Source organism: Hippocampus bargibanti, linkage group LG04, assembly GCF_051943395.1.
Source record: "Hippocampus bargibanti isolate YZ-2025 linkage group LG04, ASM5194339v1, whole genome shotgun sequence".
NCBI lineage: Eukaryota > Metazoa > Chordata > Actinopteri > Syngnathiformes > Syngnathidae > Hippocampus > Hippocampus bargibanti.
This window is the reverse complement of record NC_142737.1, coordinates 24,750,136-24,765,105: the sequence shown is the minus strand read 5'-3', so window position 1 is coordinate 24,765,105 and position 14,970 is coordinate 24,750,136. Positions and strand designations below refer to the sequence as shown.

General features: G+C 46.3%; 1 protein-coding gene across 8 annotated transcripts in view; it reads right to left on the bottom strand.

Moving 5' to 3' along the window:
• The window catches only part of sema4c (sema domain, immunoglobulin domain (Ig), transmembrane domain (TM) and short cytoplasmic domain, (semaphorin) 4C), a 119,822-nt gene that overhangs the window by 27,889 nt on the left and 76,963 nt on the right, over positions 1–14,970 (bottom strand). The gene's annotated exons all lie outside the window — the stretch shown is intronic.

The window sequence follows — 14,970 nt, the reverse complement described above, 5'->3', positions numbered from 1 at the left end:
AAACCACAATTCACAGCTCAATTTGTTGCAGTTTTAGCACACTTTAAGTCATTTTTATTGGTGTTTTGCATTTGACTAAAAATATCAGCCTGCGTGTTTTGGGCATTTTGGATGCTATAAAACGTTTTTATGATTCAGTTAGGAAACAAAAAATGGTGTCGGTTGCCCTTTAAATTGTTAAAAATGTGACCATATCTCTGCTTAGTCACACCACGAGCCTGGCATCCATACACCCACCTCGCTCCAGTGCGCACACATTTCTTATTTTATACGCAGCACATAGATAGACAATAATTCTGCTTTTCAATTTTAAGTCATATCATCCTCCACCTACAATCAACCTATGCTGCAATCGTCATGATTTTTTTTATTTAATCAAGAAAAAAAGACTGTTCTCGCACTTTCAGTAAACTTTTCAGCGTTTCTTCACTTTCAGTTTGGAAACGGACACCATCATCAGGAGCAGGGATTCACTTTTGCACATGGCACTAATATTTTTTGGTGGATAATCTACTTAATTAAATACAAAAAAACTGGAAGATGAAAAGAGTCTGCCGTCCAAGTCATATAATTAAAAATATTTAGGGAAATAAAAACAACACTTTGAAGTCAAAAACATTCAAAATTCGTCAACCACAATGCATACAATTACAAGAAACTGTATTTTGTGAGTCTTGGTGCTAAATTTACTTTGTTGCAGATCCTTGGAGTCACATGCTTGGATTTAGAATTTAAATGCAATCAAAAATGAAAAAAAAGTCTCATCAAAACACGCAAATTGGAAAAGGCAAGTAAATAAGTCAATTACTATAAAATATATATTTTTTGTTTAATGAAAAAGGGGGAGCCTTTTCGGTTTTGTTTGATACCAAATAATGGAGACAAAACTCACATCAAGGGGAGAGGGACGTCTTGTTTATTATAGCAATTTAGTTCAGCTATTTTTATGGAAAAATCAGATATGTTTTAGATCTGGATGTCAGAAGTGCGATAAGGTGTGTCCAGTAAGCATGGCTGCATAAACAAACAACTTCAAATGACTTAAAAAAACTCCCTTCTTTTCATGAAGTCTGAAACAAAACAGCACCAGTCTATAAAGCAACATCAAGAATAAAAGCATTGAGAAATTGTCAAATAGCACACAAACATAGGTAACTTTCAACAGCATTCATTAGAATTTTCAATGTCGCACCTGTTCTGTAAATAATAATTTGCAGCTATACAGTATGTGATGAATTACACGTTGTAAAAATACCCAACAAAACTCAGTATTTATTGGGATTTGAAAGTATGAAAAATCGTATCCAAAATAAAATTTACAAGGGCACAAAAATAACGGGTGCAATTCTGCAAGTGCAATCAGACTGTGCACCATCTGTGATGCCGATTGCATTTTAAAGGAGGCCAAGCTGAGGTTTGGCCATTGAATTAGCAAGCACTCAATGAATTAGTAGGATGCTAGGCTCAAAATCACTGTGACGCACAACTCTGTCCCTGGAAGGAGTATAAAAATTAAGAGTCATCGACAAAATTCATGATGCATCCAGATTGACTATATTGTAAATGGAGTATGCATTTCGCTGAGTTCAATCATTAACAACCTGGGTAGTTTGACACACAAGTGTCTCATGAGAGATCGTCAAGTGTGCTACAGTAACCTTAACAATTCTACACCATTACACTGATAATTATTAAATACAATTATTTGATATTGTAACATTGTATTATGTCAATTATTAAATACAGTAAAGTCTCGTTATATCGATATTCAAGGGAGTCCGAAAAAATATCGATATAACCGGGACTATCGATATATCCGATCCTGCGCCGAACTGCATTAAACAAAAGCCGCCAAAAGAGGGCAGCCAAGCGCCATATAAGAAACGGAGCTGGCCATTAGCTCCCTTTTTTTTGGGTGAGAGATGTTCCCCCAATGTTGCCTCAAAATGGCACATATAATTCTTTAATGATTGTAAACATGTATGCTTTAATCTTCAGAACTACAGTGTATTTGAAACATATTCATAACTGGATGTGTAACAAGAAAGCATATTATCTGAATCTGAAGGCATTGTTTGGATTCACAAGCAATGCAAGACGTCTTGGCGTGAAGTCATTTTTATTTGCATTTGAATAAAAAGTGACATCGGCTGTCCTTTAATACATAGTATGGAATGTTAATAATTTTCAAAATCATTGCGCTTCAGCAGACAAAACAAGAAACATTGTTGCAAAAAACGATTGCATTCATATACAGTACAGTGGGCATGTACATAACACAACAGAGAAACTGCAACGCTTACATCTTACTGTATTATGTATACAATTTTAAAAAGTCATCAATCTTCTTCTGCTTCCCATTTTTACCTTTTAACACAAACACTTCAATCTCGTCTGCTACACACGAGCTAGCGTCTGAAAATGAAAATGGCTCTGCTACACGGGTGCTGGGCACGTAACCAAGTCACCTGACCAAGTCGACCAATGGCGCGACCGATGGCGTGTCACGTGACAAAGTCACACGGCCAAGTCGACCAATAGCGCGACCGATGGCGGCTCATGTGACCAAGTCGACCAATGGCGCGACCGATGGCGGCTCACGTAACAAGACACGTTGTCACATCTCGTTGCCATCCGGGGCGCGCCCCGCCCCTCCTGTCACCTCCTCCGCCAATCTGGGAGACGGCCCCTCCAATCATCATTCACCTGGGTTCCCACAGCTGATTGTCATTCACTGATTGTGCCTTCTGCCTATATCTGTCTGTCGCTCACTACCGTCTCCGTCGGAGTATTTTTGGCCATTGCCGTTTCCACTTCCGTGTTGCCAGGTCTGCTGTCATTTAGTTATCTTCCTCCACTCTTCCCTGTTTGTTATTTTTTGATGCATGTTCCAGTAAAGACTCTTGCTCCATCCAAGCCTGTCACGCCGTGTATTTCGGGTCCTTCCCTATCGCCAAGATTCCGTCGCTCGAGTCCTGCCTCTTTGCACTCGAGCGTCGTAACACAATACTCCGACCACCCATGGACCCCGCCGGCGATGACAGGTACTTTGCCGCCCTTGTGCAAGAGGCGGAGCGTTCGAGCCAGCTGGCCCAGGCGATTGAGGAAATGCGCTACGCCACCTCCTCGCTGGCTCAACGCCTCAAGGAGATGGAAACATGCATCGCCACCCTCACTGTTCCTTCCTCCCCGCCCGTGGGCAGGCGCACTCCCCCGCTACCCCAACCCTCACGCTACGCAGGCGAAACCGAGCGCTGCGCTCAATTCCTCATGCAGTGTGCGCTCGTGTTTGAACAACATCCTGACGCCTACGTTAGCGATGAGGCTAAGGTAGCCTTCATCACCAGCCTGCTCGCGGGTGAAGCCGAAACATGGGTGCTGGCGGTACGAGAGTCCCGACCGGAGCTGTGCGCCTCGTATCAGGACTTCGTGGCCGAGATACGCCGGGTGTTTCACCATCCGGTGACGGAGGTCGAGGCGGAAGGGAGAATCCTCGACTGCGTCCAAGGGGCCCGTTCGGCCGCAGAATACTCCGTCGCTTTCCGGATCCAGGCCGCTGGCAGCGGCTACGGCGACCGAGCGTTGAGGGGGGTGTTTTGTCGCGGCTTGAATTCTGACCTAAAGGACGAGTTGGCTACCCGCGACGCCGGCACCACCTTCGACGACCTCGTCGAGATTGTCATCGGCTTGGATCATCGTCTCCGAGAGCGGCGAAAGGAGCTGAGCGACCGACGGCCCGAGGAACCCCGAAGCCGACCTCGGTCGACCACACCCGGCAGCGACCGCGCGCAGCCCCAGGAGGGACTTCCCGAACCTATGGTGATAGGGGGGGAGACGACCGCGCCAACCCGAGGGCTCGTCGCACCCGAGGCCCCCAGCCTAGGACCCACGGCCAATGTAAGTCCCCGCCGAAACGGCGTCCGTTGGGGGCTAAGTCCACAACACCAGTCACACGGTTGGAGCTGGAAAGTGAACTATTTGGCCCCTCCAGCTCCCAAAGAGTGCGGGCACTAGTGGACTCGGGGGCCGACGGGTGCATCATCGACCCCCACTTGGCCGACCTTTTGGGCTGCCAACTTATCGAGCTACTTCCCCCTAAGGAGATTGTCGACCTGGATGGCCAGTTGTTAGCCCGGGTCACCCACCTCACGGCCCCACTTAAGCTCCGAGTGGCAGGCAACCATGTGGAGCACCGCCAATTTTTTGTTATGCCCTCCCGGAACGCGCCATTGGTCTTGGGTCTCCCCTGGCTCAAGGCCCATGACCCATCCATTTCTTGGGAGGGCCCCACCATTCAGGGCTGGAGCCCCTACTGCTACGCAAACTGCCTGCGGTCGGCTACGGCAGGGCGTAACTCCTCCCGCGGTGGCCCGCCCGAGGCCATCTGCCTCAAAGGCGTGCCACAGTGCTACCACGACCTGCGGGAGGTGTTCAGCAAAGACAACGCCCAATCCCTGCCGCCCCACCGACCGTATGACTGTGCTATTGACTTGCAGCCAGGGGCTCCATTACCGGACTCCAGACTTTACCACATTTCACAACCGGAACGGGAAGCCCTGAGCACTTACATAGACTCCTCTCTAGCGGCGGGACTCATTCGCCCGTCGCGTTCCCCGCTGGGCGCAGGGTTTTTCTTTATCGATAAAAAGGACGGATCCCTGCGCCCATGCGTTGACTACCGGGGCCTGAACGACATCACCATCCGCAACAAATACCCTCTCCCCCTCATGGATTCGGCCTTCGCGCCCCTTCAGTCCGCCACCATTTTTTCAAAATTAGACCTTCGTAGCGCCTACCATTTGGTCCGTATCCGTGAGGGGGATGAATGGAAAACAGCCTTCAAGACACCTTTAGGGCACTTTGAATACCTGGTGATGCCGTTCGGGCTCACGAACGCGCCCGCCGTATTCCAGAATCTGATAAATGATGTGCTCATGGACTTCCTCAATGTTTTTGTTTTTGTCTACCTTGATGACATTCTTATTTTTTCTCGCTCTGCAGAAGAACACCGGCAACACGTCCGACGGGTCCTGGCGCGGCTCCTGCAAAACCGGCTCTATGTGAAGGCAGAGAAGTGTGACTTCCATGTCCGCTCTCTGTCGTTCCTGGGGTTTGTTGTGGAGCAGGGGCAGCTCAGGGCCGACCCCGCCAAAACCAAAGCGGTGGTGGAATGGCCGATCCCAAAGACGCGCAAGCAGCTTCAGCGGTTTTTGGGGTTTGCCAACTTCTACCGCCGCTTCATTCGCGGGTATAGTCAGAAGGCACTTCCCCTCACTAACCTCACGTCCACCAAGCTCCCTTTCAGATGGACTCCCGATGCTGAGGGGGCATTCAACCGCCTCCGTCGTGCCTTCACCAACCCCCCTGTTCTGCGTCATCACGACCCGGAGCTCCCGTTCACGGTCGAGGTTGACGCATCCGAGTCCGGAGTAGGGGCCGTCCTTTCCCAGCGCTCTCCCACCGACCAGAAGCTACGCCCATGCGCCTTCTTCTCCCGCCGGCTCAGCCCCGCCGAAGCCAATTATGACGTCGGCAATCGGGAACTGCTGGCGGTCGTCCTGGCCCTGCAGGAATGGAGACACTGGCTTGAGGGAGCTAAACACCCCTTCACCGTCTACACGGATCACAAAAACCTGGCGGCCATCCGGTCGGCCAAGAGACTTAACTCACGGCAGGCCCGATGGTCACTCTTCCTCACCCGTTTTGACTTTTCTCTCACCTACTGCCCAGGGTCACAGAACACCAAGCCCGACGCCCTATCCCGTATCCATGAGCCGGCAGAAAGGGAGGAGACCACCGCCAACATCCTGCCGGCCCAGCGCATCTTGGGCGCCCTGAGGTGGGAGGTTGAGAGAAAAGTCCAGCAAGCCCAGGGAACTACCACCATCCCCAGGGGCTGTCCCAAGGATCGCTTGTTCGTCCCCCCCCCCCCTCTACGCACGGAGGTGCTTATTTGGGGGCACACATCTAAGATAGCCTGCCACCCGGGGGTCAACAGGACGATCCAACTCATCGCCCAACGGTTCTGGTGGCCGGGGTTTAGGAGGGACATCACCCTCTTCGTGAAGGCCTGCCCAACCTGCGCCCGTGGAAAGGCCTCCCACCAGCCCCCGGCCGGACTCCTCCAGCCCCTACCGGTTCCGTCCAGACCCTGGTCCCACATCTCCGTCGACTTCGTGACAGGCCTTCCCCCCTCCCGTGGCAAGACGGTCGTCCTCACCGTAGTGGACCGATTCTCCAAGTCGGCCCACTTTGTTCCGTTAACCAGGTTGCCGTCCGCCACCGAGACGGCTCAACTCCTGGTTAACCATGTCGTCCGTCTCCACGGGATTCCGACTAACATCGTGTCGGACCGGGGACCGCAGTTCGTGTCCAAGGTATGGAAGCGTTTCTGTCGGTCCCTAGGGGCGTCGGCGAGCCTGTCGTCTGGTTACCACCGCCAGACCAACGGACAGACGGAGAGGAAGAACCAGGACCTGGAGGCGGCCCTCCGGAGCGTGTGCCTCCACAACCCGGCGTCGTGGGCCCTGCACCGACCCTGGGTGGAGTACGCCCACAACTCCCTGGTCTCCGCAGCCACAGGTCGGTCCCCATTCATGTCCGCCTGTGGCTATCAGCCGCCCTTGTTTCCCACACAGGAGGGCCAGGTGGAGGTCCCGTCAATCGATCATCACCTCAGACGGGCCCACAGAGTCTGGAAGGAGACCAGGGACGCCCTGTCACGCACCGCATCCCGGAATCGGCGGGTGGCAGACCGCCATCGGCGGCAAGCACCCAGCTACCAGGTCTGGCAGGAGGTCTGGCTTTCCACGAAGGACCTTCGGCTGGCAGGGTCCTCGGCCAAGCTGGGCCCACGCTTCACGGGTCCCTTCCCCATCGAGGCCATCCTCAGCCCGGTCTCGGTGAGGCTCCGGCTACCACCCACCATGCGGATCCACCCCGTCTTTCACGTTTCCCTCCTCAAGCCAGTGGAGACCAGCCCCTTAGCCCCCACGCCCGCCCCCCCACCTCCCCCCCGGATATTGGACGACGGACCAGTCTACACCGTGCGGGAGATACTGGACTCCAGGCGCAGGGGCAGAGGAGTGCAGTACCTGGTCGACTGGGAGGGCTATGGACCTGAGAAACGTCAATGGGTCCCACGTTCCTGGATCCTCGACCCATCCCTCACCCGGGCGTTCCATGCGGCTCACCCATCCAAACCTGGTGGGCCGCCGAGAGGCGTCCCTTGAGGGGGGGGCACTGTCACATCTCGTTGCCATCCGGGGCGCGCCCCGCCCCTCGTGTCACCTCCTCCGCCAATCTGGGAGACGGCCCCTCCAATCATCATTCACCTGGGTTCCCACAGCTGATTGTCATTCACTGATTGTGCCTTCTGCCTATATCTGTCTGTCGCTCACTACCGTCTCCGTCGGAGTATTTTTGGACATTGCCGTTTCCACTTCCGTGTTGCCAGGTCTGCTGTCATTTAGTTATCTTCCTCCACTCTTCCCTGTTTGTTATTTTTTGATGCATGTTCCAGTAAAGACTCCATCCAAGCCTGTCACGCCGTGTATTTCGGGTCCTTCCCTATCGCCAAGATTCCGTCGCTCGAGTCCTGCCTCTTTGCACTCGAGCGTCGTAACACACGTGACCAAGTTGACCAATGGCGCGACGGATATATCGATATAAACAACAAAAATGGCCGGCGGGGGATGAAAAGGAGCACCGTAATAACCGGATTATCGTAATCACCGGGTATCGTACTAAACTGTACTAATTATACATAAAAAGACTAGAAATGTGCAAGGGAAATGAAAATAATATCGTAATAAGCGGTACTATCGATATAACCGATATCGATATAACGAGACTTTACTGTATTATGAAATACAACTACTGCATATCATTGTTTATCTGTCACAGTGACATATCTTGATAGGTAGAACATTTAAATGTTCTTCTCTTAGATGTCAAAAGGTACAATTAACGTGGACCCACTTGTTGCCATTCATACAACTGAGTACGTCATTGCTTCCTGACAGTATGCCAGCATTGTGTCCAATTAAACTGTTTACATTTTTACTCCAAATGAGTATTTTTTTTGGAATAAAATTAAATAAGATCATAATTTTTGATCCTCTCCTCTTTCATCTAGAACTGCTTCATGTAACAAAGAGGGTACAGAAAATGCTTAAGAATTAATGACTCTCTGAGTCTTTGTGTTGTCATATTGTCTTTGTGCTGTCATATTATTTGTTATTTAGTGTTTTTTTTTGTTCTTTTAACTTCAGGACAGTGCAGTGAGAGTGGCTGTCTTTCCAGCAGCTCATGTATTTTGTTTTTCTACTTTCATTCCTTTCATCACTTTGCTGCTGTGAAATATAAATTTCTCCACTGCGAGACTAATAAAGGCAAATCCAATCTAATCCAATCCAATCCAATCCAGTCGTTTTAGTTAGAATACATTTTGTGACGTTTTTGTTTGTTGGTGAGCGGAGATATTTTTATGATGCATTTGGGTGCCTTTGCAAAACAAAGGTTGTACAACACTGACCTACCATAGAGATAAACTATATCAGATCACAAATAACACACTGTGTATACACACATGTACAGTATCTGAGCAAGCTCAGAGGGGTGGGGGTTGTGTGTATGTGTGGGGGGTGGGGGGTAACAGAAATAAATTGGATCGTTTTCAGTGACGTGCGGAGGTTCATGGCTGGTGAGGCACTGACGACATCACAGTCAGATTTACAAACATATGAACTCGCCATTCCCAATCAGTGACACTCAAAAGGACTCCCGGCACGACCATTCGCTGTCGGGTCATTGTTGTATGCTTTGTATGCATTGTGCATTGTGTATGCATTGTATGCTGTGCATGTGTTTGTTTCATCTTGGCAGACATTTACTCTTGGTTTTTCTTTTGATACTTTGTATTGTTCTGTTCAAATGATTTTACCGTTTTAGATTTTGTTCCTGTTGACGTTATTTTAATACAATTCCTCAAACACAACCTGCTGCTCCCTCCTGCCTGCCTTTTGGGACATCTGCCATCACCACCCTGCAAACCGTGACAAAAGGAAAATGAAGGGAATGAAGAAATGAAGAAAAACAAAATACATGAGCTGCTGGAAAGGCAGCGACTCTCGTGGTGCCATCTTGAAGTAAAAAAAAAAAAAACTAAACAAAAAAATATGACAACACAAAGACAATATGACATCCAAAGACAGTCATTCACTCTTAAGCACTTTTTTGTACCCTCTTTGTTGCATGAAGCAGTATAGATGAAAGGAGAGATCAAAGCGTCCTTTTCACCAGTGGATCATGGACATAATGGTGGAATGTGCAAAATGGTGAATGAGGGCCACATCTAGTCCATATTAGTATAATGTATGTGTCCAGGAATTAACTTAATTAAATAAGCTGCAAATCATATTCTCATCTCTCATCTCATTTTCCGTACCGCTTATTCCTCATTAGGGTCACGGGTGTTGCTGGAGCCTATCTCAGCTGTCTTCGGGCACGAGGCAGGGGACACCCTGAATTGGTTGCCAGCCAATCGCAGGGCACACAAAGACATACAACAGTCACTCTCACACTCACACTCACACCTAGGGACAATTTGGAGTGGTCAATCTGCCTGCCATGCATGTTTTTGGAGTGTGGGAGGAAACCGGAGGACCCGGAGAAAACCCACGCGGGTCCGGGGAGAACATGCCAACTCCACACAGGGAGGACGGACCAGGATGCGAACCGGCGACCTCTGCACTGTGAAGCCGGTGTGATAACCACTCGACTACCGGGCCCTCCGGTTTCCTCCCACACTCCAAAAACATGCATGGCAGGCAGATTGACCACTCCAAATTGTCCCTAGGTGTGAGTGTGAGTGTGACTGCTGTACGTCTTTGTGTGCCCTGGCAACCAATTCAGGATGTCCCCCGCCTCGTGCCCGAAGACAGCTGAGATAGGCTCCAGCAACCCCCGCAACCCTAATGAGGAATAAGCGGTACGGAAAATGAGATGACATGAGTTTGAATATGAAATATTTTGCATTGAGTGTAATCACTTAAAAATGATTCACAAATTATTGCATTCTGTTTTTATTCATTTATATTTAACAACGTCACTCCGATTGGGTTGGTGGAATCCCATGTTGCATTGTGGCTAACGGTAAAATCTTGGTTAATTATTCCGCCTTTTCATGTTTTAATAGAAACATTTTTTAACTGACGCCACACGCTAACAGCAGGAGGGTTACATCACACGATAGTTGCCATGACGACAGTTCATTTTGTTGTTCTGCTCTGACAGCTTCTACTACTTTTTGTGCTTTGCTACCACCTTGTTAACATGCTGTAAAGAATGTGGCCCTGGCGGGAATGCGTGACTACTTTGACAAATATTTTGGGTTGCATTACCGCTAGTAGAAAGAAGGTGGCGGAAATGCATAGAAAGTCCAATGAGTGAATTGGGATATTGGTTCTAGTCAAAGCACAAATATTGTCTTTACAGGTCATGTCTGTGTTTAAGTTGAACAATAACAAAAAAACAAAATATTAACCCCCCCCCCAAAAAAAAAAAAAAAAAAAAAAAACATTAATACAGAGATTGAACAACTGCCATTAATTCTGAATAGTAAATAAGCTCTGCTGTGAATCCAATAGAGTTCCAATGGAAACATCCAGTAAATCGAATTGGAAATGTGGCAGTAAAAAATGGACAAGGTAAAATTCGAACGAAAAGCAGACGATTGGCAGTAGAGTAAGAGTGCTTCATGAAAAAGTGATTAGTAGAAAATTACCTGAAGAATACGAGCGTATAAACTAACAACTGAGCAAGAGTAAACAAGGAGCCTGGCGGCATCCAAAGGGAAGGACTGAACACAACTGCACCTGTATTATGCATATGCACATACACAGAGACACAGAGATTTATCGAGTATCTTGTCACTATTTTGAACCACCTAAAATGTGTCCTTTTTCACAATGTCACTCTGGAAACGTATAGCGAGTTGAACTACAAACCCACAACCACGCTGTCATGTTATCCTGAGACCGTATATTTTGTGAGTGAGCCAAAGAAAATTTCACACCGATGAGTCTCCTTCCATTTATCCATTTTTCTGATCCACTTTATCCTCATCTGGGTCGCGAAGACTGCTGAAACCTATCCCAGCTGTCTTTGGGCAGTCGACAGGGTACACACTGAACTTGTTGAAAGCTAATTGCAAGGCACTGTTTGACAAACAACCATCAGCAGTCATATTCACACCTAGGGACTATTAAGAGTGTTCAATTAATGTGCCACATATTTGGAATGTGGGAGGAAACAGGCATACCCAGAGAAAACCCATACTGGAGTCAAACCCTGCACCTCTACACTGTGAGGCTGATGCCATAACCTATAAACCCCCCTCTTGTGGCACTGGATCGTGCAAATCCAATGCACATGCATGTATATGAGGTGCATTTATCTGGTCTCTACTTTGAAGCTACAAAAATGTTTGTATACAGTACAGTATTCATACATGTTAAGTTTCAAAAATCATAAATCGGGAGATTTTCGTTCTCGCAACTGGTGTGTGTTAAAATAATGCGAGTGTTACAAAAGTGTACATTGGAAGTGAATAAAACACAAAAATGCTTTCATTATTTATTTATACATCCAATTAGTACAACAACTAATTGTTTAAATTTTCTTACAAATGAACTGTCTGTAGTTTAAAGGCTCCATTTTATGATGGGGTGGGCGTGATAAAAAACGTTGCATGTTATTCTACATAGCTATTTGCACATCAACTTGTACACTCCCTGAAAATTAGTTTTACTGATGGATATTTTGAATCAAATTTTTCTCTGTTGGCGCTGTGTCGCACCTTATTACATTTGATCTCTAATAAAGTGAATTATTTTTCATTTCGGTAGAATGCAGAATTGTTTTTTTCATAGTCAACAGGTAAGAAAGAAATCAGTAGAATTATCAAGATTAATCGAAATGAAATACATGGTGAACCAATTTTCAGCCATATCACCCATACCTACCCAGCATATTACTTTATGTTTAAAAAGGCACTGGTTCAATCCTAATTGATATATTTGACTTTGTAATAGGTGCGTTGATCATTTACGAGTAGTTGTACATTAAATTCTAAATACAATTCCCCAAATAATTATTGATACTAACCAATATGAAATGTGTATACAGAGATTATACTTTTCAGCAATATTGCCTGGCCAGGTTTCTCATATTTTTCTTTGAAGCAGCAGTTGTGTGAAATATTTCTTTCACGTGAACAGAAAAAGCGTGATGTAAAATGTGTGAACGCTCATTTTCATCTGAATAGAAACCAGAAGCTGCTTCAAGGATAGAAATTAATCGCCTGGAACTCTGTGGAAATGCTCAAAAGATGGAAATATTACATCCTCAGGCAAAGACAAATTATTGTGAAGAGGGAAGGGGGCTACTGAGAGGGAAGCATGGGCATCCACGTTGTTTCATTGTTGTCTGAGAACATCTACTTCGGACCCAAATCTTTGTGATCTGCCTCCATGAGCCTCACAGCAGAACTCCGGTCTGCTATAAATATATACAGCCTCTGCTTATAGCTCACAACCGCCCAGCCGCTCACACACCAAACTATGATTAAATGACTATTTTAAGGAGACCTTTGAAGTCGTAAAAAACATTGAATGGGAATGGGAATGGGAAAAAGACAGACAAGAGGGAGAGGCACTGGGTAGGATAGTGCCATGAGACTCAAGACAAACGCACAAGTAACACTGACAAGCCTTCATCTATAAAGATGCCCAATTTATGCAAAAATCCCAGAGAAAAAAATACGAAAACAATAGCACATGGACACACAATACAGCACACGAAGGGATGGAAGTCAGTTCTATGTTGCATCGACAGTTCGCAAGACAGAATGAGAGCATGAGAAGAAAACGTGCGTGGGGAAGCGATATGTTCTGAATTTTACTGACTAGATTTGCACTAGACCAGGGGTCCCAAAACTTTTTCATATGAGGGCCACATAACTTTTCCCTTCTGTGGTGTCAGTTTGTAACAGAAAAAGTGTGACGATCATAGGGAGCTTAAAAAAATTGTTTTCCAGAAAGCCACACATAACCAAATAACCCTTTCCAGGTTCTTTACAGAAAAAAAGTCAGGAAACAAATAATAACACTATTAATGAAATAAATAATAACTAAATAACCCTCTGAGTTCTTCACATAAAAAAAATCAGGAAATAAATAACGCTACTTATGAAATAAATAATAACTAAATAACTCTCTGTGTTCTTCACAGAAAAAAAGCCATGGAACATTAACTTTCTGTTTTGCCATGCACATCTTATCTATGTTAACAGATAAAAGTTCAGCTCAGTTGTCAGAGCAGAATCTCTCTGACACATATGGGCAGTCTCTTAAAGTTCTTGTGTTCCTTCCTTATAATCCTTTTGTAGGTTCCAGTAGGCTTGTAGACACCACTGTTTGCAGCTCTCTCTCATCAACTTGCCTGTGAAAACCACAAAGGAAGCAAGTTGAGAAAGTGAACTAAGTGATACAGGACCTACACAGCACAATACATTTCACTACCAGTATGGCTGTAAAGATGGATTTTATCCCAGTAGATTTTATTATGATTATATTTGTTTATGCTGAGAATGACTCATTCAAGTCAGAAAAGTGAGCTTACCTATGTATCATCAGTGTGAACTGTGGGTCTGCATCTGGTTGGTGAGAAGTTGAATAATAGGTTCCATTCTAGTTAGAGCCAGTCTCAAGCACTGATGCAAATGTTCTTCTGTCAATCTTGATCTCATCGGAGATTTCAGCGGTTTCATGCGAGAAAAGCTTTTCTCGCAGATATACGTGCTGCCAAAAACTGTGGACATTTTCATTGCGTGTTTGTTTTCATTTTTGGATATGTGTCGTTTGGGAGGGCGGCATAGAAGTCAATGAGACAGTTGGGCTTGAATGCGTCTTTCAGAACATCACAGTTCTGTAACTCAGGTCCAACTTCTTCATAGTTTGGTACACTTGGTCAAAAATATCCTCTCCCGTTGTAGTCCCTTTGAGATTTTTGAGGGCTGGCAGCTCCTCGCCTATCTCAAAGTTTGCGCTAATTCCACGAATAAAAATGAGCAGTTGCGCTGTGTCTTGTACGTCCGTGCTCACATCCAGTGTTAATGAAAAAAAGTCAAATTATTTCGTCTTCTGCTGCAGCTGGGCATATACATTCATCCCGATTTCTTCACCGCGTCTGGTGATTGTACTCGCCGACAGACTTACGGCATTATATGCATCTTTCTTCTGGGGACACAACTCCTCCGCAACAGCATCCATACATTTCTTAACAAACTCTCCGTCTGATGCGATAGTAGTCCACTTTTTCGCTTTGAGAGTTTGTCTGCTCGTATTTGACCTTGCAAGCTATCTTGTCTTTGTGACGGGATTCATAGTGTCGACGAAGATTGTATTCTTTGAATACCGCCACCGCCTCTTGACAGATAAGACAAACATCCTTTTCTTTGTATTGAATATAAAAATAATCGTTTGTCCACAGCAGGTTAAATACCCTGCATTCTGAATCAATTTTTCTCTTACCTAACCTTTTCGCCATTATTCCGTTCTCTCTGTGACAGGAAGGTTTACAAGAGAAAACGGGTCTGGGACCAAATAGAGTGCCAAACTGAGCGCACCTGAATGTACCACCGGACTCCCCTCCACTTCCTCATACATCACTTTCTTGTGTCGCGTCGCATTGTGACCGTCCCCTTTAGCGTTCTATTGTGAGCAGGTGTGTTTGTATTGTCCAATCACGATTATAAACAACATACATTGATTACATTGATTAAAATAGGAACAGATAATGATCGAAAACCGACCTTTGACTTGTAAAAGGATTTGTTATTTTTCTGTAGGACAAATAGGAAAAACATCTGATAGCACCTCTGGTATTGTTCAGGGGGGCCAGGCCAAA